Source organism: Hemicordylus capensis, chromosome 2, assembly GCF_027244095.1.
Source record: "Hemicordylus capensis ecotype Gifberg chromosome 2, rHemCap1.1.pri, whole genome shotgun sequence".
Lineage (NCBI taxonomy): Eukaryota > Metazoa > Chordata > Lepidosauria > Squamata > Cordylidae > Hemicordylus > Hemicordylus capensis.
In genome coordinates, this window is record NC_069658.1 from 245,042,719 (window position 1) to 245,049,207 (window position 6,489).

Below are 6,489 nucleotides of genomic sequence, written 5' to 3' on the forward strand. Positions count from 1 at the left end.
ATTGCTTAGAAAATATAACAATTAAGGAAATCTGTGGCGAATCATACATCTGGCGGGGGGGGACATATCCTCCTCAAGTTTGGTCCACATCACACAATAGGTTCACAGGACAACAAAGATTTTAAGGATCCTGGAAACCAAGTCCCATGAGGCCACGGACATCCACCAATTCCCTATATTGCTTTCTGGAGTCTCAGATCGCATTCTGGGGTCTTTCTCAAGTGAAAACTGAAACAGCCTCAGACGTTCCTGCAAAATAAAGAAAAGCAGTCATGGAAGTGGGTTGGCTTATTTGCACCATCCGCGAGCATTGCCCAGGCATATCTGCCAGTTTGGGCCAGCCGGGATCATCCACCAACTTCCGCCTGTCAACTTCCACATAGCTCCAACCGCTTCAATCCACTGGTTGGCCTTTCAGGCAGCATCTGGAAGGGGACTACCGTCACCTTCTGAATGCTTGCCAAAACATTCACCAGCACCCACCCTGACCACACTCACCTCCTCACATGCATGCACACATTTGCACACTAGGGCACCCATGCAGGATAATCACCAACATCCATTCACTCACTCTTGATCAGCACATTCACATCCTTGCATGCACACACACACATTTGCACGCCAGGGCCCCTGTGAGGGACAACCACCAACCACATTCACAACTGCTATGCACACACATACATTTTCATGCCAGGGCACCCGTTGGGGACAACCACTGACATCCATTCACTCCCTTTAGCTCAGCACATTCACAACCTTGCATGCACGCACACATTCGCATGCCAGGGTGCCCATGAGGACAACCACTGACATCCATTCACTCCCTTTCAGTCACCATCCATTCACATACACTCCCCAGCTTCAATCCACAAGTATCTGCTAGCTTCTGAAGACGGGCATCCAAAGGGGGACTTCCACCAGCGTTCATCATCTGCAAACATCTGCCAACGTTTTCTGCCGTGCAACAGAATCCAGCGGCTTCCAAATACAGATAGCCACCAGGTTTCTGTACCCCCGACATCCACTGGCTTCCACCGGGTCTGATCAGCCAGTGACCACAAGCCATAAGCCTTGGGCATCAGCAGGCTTCACGCACAGACTCGCTTTCACACTTCCAGAAAGAAAACTTGCCTTGTCTCTGCATCCATGGCGTGGCCTGCTTCACTCTGCCTAGGGAGGACTGCCTGCTTCTATTTCTGCCAAATCATCTCCTCCGCCTCCTGTCAGCCTTAGCCTATGTGCTTGTCCTTGCCTGTCTGGGAGAGAAAAGTGCTTTTAAGGAATCGGATAATTTTCTTCACCTTCCTATAATCTTCTCACTACTTTGGATTGAGAACCCCAAGGGATGGGCTCGTTTTGTTCTCCATGTTTGTGTGTGCTTCATTGCACCCCCAGAGCAGAAGCTTGGCCATTTTCTTAGCTATTTGGAAGGGAGATTTTAGCCTGCTGCTTTTCTGAGATTACAGGTTGTTCTGATTAGGCATTTCCTGGTGCCCCCAGATCGTTAGTTGACTGCAAATGGACAGGGGTGGGGTGCCAAGGTTCCCCACCCCTGGACTAGGACATGCCACTTTGACTGCATCTGAGCATATGCAGAGAGTGAGGGCAGACCAGCCCAGAGCACAAAAGGAACACAGTCTTCCTTCCCCCTTGATTAATCTTCATATAGGACACACTCCTTCCTTTCCGTTAACAGTTTTGGTGAGGTATACCAAAGAGAGATCTCCACCCCGCCCCACCCCCACCCCCCATTTCTATTCAGACTTCTACTCTTAGCAAAGTACCTGTTGAGAAAGACCTTTGTTTAAGAGAAGCATCTGATTGATAGCACAGGCTAGAGGATCAATATGAGAGCCAGCGTGGTGTAGTGGTTAGAGTGCCAGACTAGGACTGGGGAGACCCAAGTTCAAATCCCCATTCAGCCATGAGACTTGCTGGGTGACTCTGGGCCAGTCACTTCTCTCTCAGCCTAACCTACTTCACAAGGTTGTTGTGAGGAGAAACTTAAGTATGTAGTACACCGCTCTGGGCTCCTTGGAGGAAGAGCGGGATATAAATGTACATCATCATCATCATCATACTTTATATGGAGCAGGTATTCAAAATATTTTTATTCCCTAAGCTCCCATGTCCTCGTGTTGGAAAAAAACTCTGCTTTCCCACTTAAGTCCCCAAATCATGCCCCCAAGTTGTGTTTGGACTACAAAATCCTCTCCCATGAAGGTCCCTTGGTTGGCCTCTCGCATGCTGACCCTCTTGGTCCCACCAAGCTTCTCATGCACCCCTGGAGAGAATGACCCTACCTAGATCTCAGGTAGCTATGCATGTGTTCTTGTTCTGTCTCTTTCTCTAAAGCCTCAAACCCTGATTCTTAGCGCTATGAAACAGTAATTTTGTATTAGGGGCAACCTAAGCCATTTCCACAGAGTCTGCAAATGCCTTACAGAAAGACCATCATCAGCAAGGCTGCTGAGTGCTGATCTCTGCTTTAACTACCCTCTTTTCTCATTCTGTTTGAGCCAATCGGAGTGAATTTCCCCCCACTTTGAGCCAAGTATAGTCTCGAAGGGTGGTTACTATCACACTTGGGATCAAACCCCGTAACTGCCGCCTTTCCCTTCTATATGTCCAGGTGGCCCTGCCACACCTTGCCTTTCCTTTGTTCCCTGCTCCTTCTGTCCCTCCTTCTTCTCCTGGGATTCCTCTTGTCTCCATCCCTTCTTGGCACTCTTAGCTGCCTCTTACCATGAAGGCTTCATACTCCTTTGTGACATCACAAACAGGCAGCAGCCAATGGCAAGGCAGCCCAGAAAGGGGCGGGGGCAGGGGCAATTTGCCCCAGGCCCCCCACAAAGCAAGGAGGCCCACTTCAGTTCTAATGTATACCGTTACTCTCTACCCCAGCCCTGACACGTGGTTCAGCAGAATTCTTGGTATTTTGTTTAAAGTTTTCAAATCTCAACAAAATGGCATTGCCCCCCCCAAAAAAACCCTAGGCACAGATGAAAGCCTGCTCTCTTCCCCAGCTGTTAAATTCCTTAGATGTGATAACACTCTGTTCCATGACTGGAATTAATATTAAGTGGGTGTGGCAGGGAGGGGGATGATGATGATGACACTGCTTTTGAAGAAAAAAGTTCCCATACTACTTTACAAGAAGACAGAGGAGGAGGAGGAGGAGGAGGAGGAGGAGAAGATTTCCTGCCCTAAAAGCGCTCACAATCTAAACAGATACACAAAGAAAGAGACCAGCCACAGCCATTGGGAGGGACACTATGCTGGGTTGAAGAGGGGTGGTTGCTCTTTCCCTGCTAAACAGAGGAGCCATCCAAAGGTGCCTCTTGGCCCAGTTAGCAGAGGCCCTAGCCCGGGTATAAAGGGGAGGACACATCTGCCTCTCCCAGCTGCCTGCCATTCGGTCTCTCCTTTTGAGTTGCTGCACATGAACAGGGGTGGGCATGATGGGATCTCAATAGTGTTATGAACAGTCTATAACATATCATAACCAGAGGTACCAACTCAGAAGTATGTGAAATATAGGCCCAGAATACAGGCCTGTATCTGATTTCGTTTTATATCAAGAAATGAAATCAAACCTGAACTCTGGCATACTGTTCCCTGCTCTGCGAAGAGAGGAGGAACCTGGCATTGTGTTGTTAAAATGGGATATGCAAGGGAACAATGGAGCCAGGTCTGGATGCTGAATGCTGCAATCCATATGCTAATACCACTGGCTACCAAGGTGTCTGTGGACGGGTTTGCCAGACCTATTGAGTTCCTCCTTCCATTGTCAGTGATGGCCCTGCAAGGCCCAAGTGATTAAGCTCAATTGCTGTCTATAGAAATTCAATATAGCCAAATGTATACAGAGATAATGCTTGTAGACTTTAATTCTCACCTCACTAATGCTACAAGTCTCACACACATGTATGTTCCTCTAAATATTCTCGTTTTCAATTACAAGCAAAACACTGGATAAAGGTACATAAGAAATAGTGGAATAATCGTCTCACACCAAATGGGACCAATTCCACAATTCCATTACTAAACTCTGAATTTTCACACCTTCTGGGGACCAGACTGCCAAGATGTAATCTGCAGCATCTTAAGATGCAGATTTCCCCACCCCTCCCTTCCTGAGCGTACGCAGTTTACAGAGATGAAATCCAAAGATATCTCTGGAATAGCTGATATCCTGAATAATTAAGATTTTGTTGAGAAGGTGGCAGGAAGTTGACACCTTTTTTTGGACATACAGGAAAAGAGGAGATTTTTGAATAGATCCTATTCAAGGATCAAAGAGGAAATGACTATAAGAATGAGGCTTTTGAGACAGAGAGTTTAGCAGTTCTGTGCCTACGGGCATTCTGCTCACACGCTAGCATTCTTGTGCCTACAACAAGATCTGCTCACACGCTTTCCCAGAGTTTGCTGCACAGCTGCAGGGGCTAAGCAGGAACTCTGCCCGTGCTCAGAGGCTATGACTCTCACTGCGCAGTGAGAAGTCAAGGCTCCCCAGCCATGGAGCTCTCAGCAATGATCTGAAACAATTGCACAACTCCTGTCTCCGCCAGCGCCGCACTGCTTCAGCTGAAGTGATTCGTCTCTCTCCAGCCTCTGATCCTGGTAATATGCTGCTCGGAACCCCCTTATCCCTTCCTTTTTTATTGCTCCCTTCTCCGCTCCCCCCCTTTTCCCCTTCTACTAATCTCTGATCTCCCCCAAAAACCTTATCAGCCCGTAGCCTCCCCCCCCCCCTTTTCTTTTCTGCCTATATTTGAAGGTATTAGACCTAGGAAGATTTAATTGCATGCACATAAGCTAATTAGGCACACTGGGTGGAAAATATTGGTACTGGCTAGATGTTCTGTTTTAATACTGTTAGCAATTCTGCTTTGCTAGGTTGTTGTTAAGCCTTTTATGTTCAATAAAGCCCATTGAACCCTTTCAGGAGTGGTTTGATCTCCTTTCCTCTTGTGCCCAGATCACACACGGGTCACCTTATAAAGAACTTGATGACATTGCGGGCCAGACCTGATTTTGTATACTAGCTAATGAGCATATTTGGTGTATAAATCAGGCCTGGTCTGTAACAACAGGGTGGGGATCTCTTCCCTCTCAATCTTCTGCTCGGCTCTCTATCATGTCCCTGTAGAGCCAGAATGGCATGGAAACCAGGCTCAGAGTCCCTCTGATGTGCTGACTGAGTGCAGTGGGGAGCTCCATGATCCCAAGAGCCATGAGGTCCTAGGCTTGCCATATTCTACTACCTAGGGTTGCCATATTCAAGCTTCCCAAATTCAGGTGGCCGAATTTGCATATTATGCAAATTGTGCAGCATCTAAGTTGCATTTTATTTATTTGACAGATTTGTATACTTTTTCCCTCCTTCTCTGACCTCCCATGTGATTGGATCCAGAGTACAATCCGGGCAGTGCATTTGAAATCCATGTAAATCCAGGTGGAATTTAGCAGTCGGGTGGAGCAGCCAAAATCCGGGGGCTACCCTAAATTCTGGAGGACATGGCAAGGCTACTTGCCAATCCTCCAGGACTGGCCTGCAGCAGGCTCCAGGAATCAGCATCCATCTATTGAAGCAGTCCTGGAGATCCAAATGGCTTGCCTATGTGAAAAATATTGAGGTGGGGGGACCCCTCCAGGAATAGTTTCACTTGGAGCTGGCAATCTTTTCCTCCCAGATGTGCATCCCACTTTAAAGCCATGATCTAGACAAGACAGCTGACCTTCCTCAAGAGGGGTGGTTTTTAGGGCCTGCTGCAGGCAACACCGCCCCTTCCCCCCCAGGACCCACCTTACCACAGAGACCAGCTAGGCAACTGGTTAAGGCCTTTTCTTGTAGGCATGAAGGGGGCTGTTAAATTAAATTCAGGATTCCTCCTCGTCTTCAGTGTGAAGATCAAACGCAAGCTGGATCAGAGGGTACAGTTCCTTCTCTGACAGGATCAGGTTGGATGACTGGTGAGAGTTGATCTCTGGACACGAGGAAACAAGACAGAGAAGGACACCCTTCTCCTTGGATCAACTGTTGTTCCCTCCTCCAAAGAACCAAGTTTTTTCTACCCCTCTTTTCCATTGGCTGGTCCTGGCAGGAAGGCTCTGCAGTAGCCATTTTCAAGCTGCTTAAGGTTGCCGGTTCAAATCCTCGCTGGTTTGAATCCCCACTGGTATGTTTCTCAGACTATGGGAAACATCTATATTGGGCAGCAGCAATATGGGAAGATGCTGAAAGGCATCATCTCATACTGCTTGAGAGATGGCAATGGTAAACCCCTCCTGTATTCTACCAAAGAAAACCACAGGGCTCTGTGGGTGCCAGGAGTTGACTTGATGGCACACTTGACCTTTACCTTTTTCCTCACCAAGTAGACAATGAAGGAAATCTCTGATTCCCACCACCACCCCAAAGATCACTTGATTCTCAGAATGGTTTTCACAAAATCACAGTAGGGCAAGCAAGACATGCTTCTT